Source organism: Scylla paramamosain, chromosome 12 (genome assembly GCF_035594125.1).
Source record: "Scylla paramamosain isolate STU-SP2022 chromosome 12, ASM3559412v1, whole genome shotgun sequence".
Lineage (NCBI taxonomy): Eukaryota > Metazoa > Arthropoda > Malacostraca > Decapoda > Portunidae > Scylla > Scylla paramamosain.
The window spans coordinates 5,627,976-5,630,822 of NC_087162.1; the positions used below are offsets into that span (position 1 = coordinate 5,627,976).

Below are 2,847 nucleotides of genomic sequence, written 5' to 3' on the forward strand. Positions count from 1 at the left end.
GTTGGTCGAGTTTTGGACACCTTGTGGCAGCTCCGAGAGGTGAGAGTTAGCGAGGGAGTGAGATGGGATGCCGTTTTCATTATGCATGTCGACCAAGTCGTCATCAGCATGTATGGGCGACCTATAAATACCTTATGGACGGCACAACCTGACAACTGACAGCAGACCGGGGTGTGACGAAAAACACTAATACAACGTGAGTAAAGGGAACATGTTACTGGACTATCAAATATCCGTTTTTTCTAACAACGGAAACCCACGTTTCTTCCTCCATGTTTCTTCTCAAACTGCAAAGAGAGAGACCAAATAGTTTCCTTAATTAATACCCTCATGGGGAAGCAAAGGTTGTGTAAGAATGCTTTCTGAATACTTCATTACTTCATTATTGTTGTGTAGTGTCTGGTTTGGTGTTGTGAAGCAATCCAGCACTATGGCCTCGTTTTCTAAAATGCTGACCTCTACATATTGAAAGAGTGAATCTTTACTACTCGAGGGAAAGAAAGCAAACAACATTGGGACAGTAAAACACGAGTGTGTATCACAGCACCTGCCGTGCTTGACCCACCTGTGGCCGTCTTGCGTGTCGTGTTGCTTCACGGCCTGTAGTGTGTTTCTCCGATTCACCAAGGTCACCTTATCGCCGGCATCCTTATCCAGCTGGGTAAGGTTCCCTCTGTGGTGCCTGGGTTGGTATGAGGCGCCGAATGTGGTGCCCACCAGAAGCGCGAGTATCAGCTGGGGCGGGAAGGCAGGTGTGCCGTAAGGGTGAGGCAGATCATATTAATATTAACACAAACTTTACTATTAGAAGACACCGAGGCTTCTCAGCGGGAGACCGAATATTATTTATAAAAATACCAAGCCATTAGAAAAGGACTGAGAGATACAAACAACATGAAGAGCGCCACTACTCACCAGCTTCATGACGCCTGAAGGTGTGACTCTTGCTGCCTATATTTACACTGTCTCTGGTGTGGGGCAGGGCGATCCGTCGCTTGCAGTGTCATGAAATGCGTGGCAAGAATATGTTCCCTTAAATCTTTATTCAGTCATGTTCTTTTTTTTTTCCTCTTGTTCCCATGGCGCCTCGAATCACAGCAACTTGTCCACGTACCCCGTGAAGACGACCCAGAAGACGGTGGCATCACACCAGGCAACCGTGGCGGTATTCTCATGTGGCCGCTGCGCAATTTAATGGGGTTCTTTGAGCAGACGGCAGCGCCCGCAGGTTGGATCACCCTCAAAGATTGTAGGCTGCGGTGGAAATCTCTGTGGCGACCAGTGTGGTGGTGGTGCGGAGTTACGGTTAAATGGACAGAGGTGTTTGGTAAGAGAGCCTGCCAAGATGGCGACTGATACATAAACAGTTTGAGCGTAACGTCACGCTTCCCGGTCTCTGATCTGGTAAGTCTCGCCCTTATGTATTCAGAGTGATGCAAATATGATATCCTGTGGTTTAATTATAGCGTAAATTTATCCAAGGTAAAACAAAAATATGGTGAGATACTATAATACTACGATAGGTTTTATAGAAGAAAATTCTCACAATAATAATAATGGTAATGATGATAGTAATAACAATAATGATGATGATGATGATGATGATGACAATAACAGTATTAATAATAATAATAATAATAATAATGATAATAATAATAATAATAATAATACAATAATGGGTATAAGGCTTGGTCAGAGCCTTATGAACGACTGGTGAGTGACGTTATACACCTTGCTATACACTCATCTACGATTGAATTACATTTCTAGTATAAAAAATTTAAAAAAAAACTCTGGGAGCGAAACCTGAAATGAAGTAAGCAATGGCGGTGGAGTAGAAGATGGGTATTTATCTAATGGTACCTTCAAGCAGACTATACTCAAGTGTAACTGTAAGGGATGTTCTTTGTGTCCAGGTTTCCCCAGATTTTCTCTTGACTTTATTCGTTTCATGTCGCGAGCATCAGTTTGTAGCTGGGTAAGGTCCTTGGGTTTGCGGATCCCGAGTGGAGCGCCGGACGTGACGGCCACCAGGAGGGTGAGCACCAGCTGCAGCGGGAACACAAAGGAGCCAAAAGGGTGGGGCAGATCACGTCAACACCGAGTTCACTATTAAAATGTCACCAGAATTCTCTCAGCAAGGGACATATTTTTGCGTGACATACGAAAGTCATTAAAATTATTTTGATTGAAACGCAGCCCCGGCTCTCCAGCTTCATGACGCCGGTGCACCTGCATACTGAAGGTGTGGCTCTCGCGGCGGCTGTATACATTTAGGCTGCGGTGTTCTGCGCGTGCAGGGCTGTGAGATGATTGACATGAACATTGGCACTTCATTTATTTATTTATTTATTTTATTTTTATTTATTTTTTTTTTTTTTCCGTGACAACTTGACCACGACTTCATCACGTGCCTTGAAGCTTCAGCTCCCATAAGCAGTTCCGAAGTACTTCCTTGAACAATGGTCTCTAAACATTCAGCTGTGCCTTTATCAGAGAGAGGGAGAGGGAGAGGGAGAGAGAGAGAGAGAGAGAGAGAGAGAGAGAGAGAGAGAGAGAGAGAGAGAGAGAGAGAGAGAGAGAGAGAGAGAGAGAATGCTTAGAAAAAAAAAAAAAACATCGCATCATTGATTCCCTTTATTTATGTGACTAATCTTCATATCTTGGTTTGCCAACATTTTAGCCTGTTCCTAAAAAGTGTGACCATGTTAATCCCTTATACTACCGTCATATTGCTGTAACTTCCTGCCTGTCTAAAGCTTTTGAATATATCCTCAACAGGAAGATTCTTAAACAACCTTCTGTTTGATTGCCAGTATAGGTTCCGTCAAGTCTTCTTTTCTGGTT

The 2,847-nt window shown here is 43.7% G+C and overlaps 1 long non-coding RNA gene across 1 annotated transcript; it reads right to left on the reverse strand.

The window, feature by feature from the left end:
• Window positions 1–220: 220 nt before the first annotated feature.
• LOC135105591 (uncharacterized) lies at window positions 221–1,552 on the reverse strand. The gene is made up of 3 exons (XR_010270918.1): window positions 916–1,552; window positions 548–735; window positions 221–287 (listed from the first exon to the last, which is right to left on the reverse strand). It is a non-coding gene; the product is annotated as an uncharacterized LOC135105591 (long non-coding RNA).
• Window positions 1,553–2,847: the final 1,295 nt, after the last annotated feature.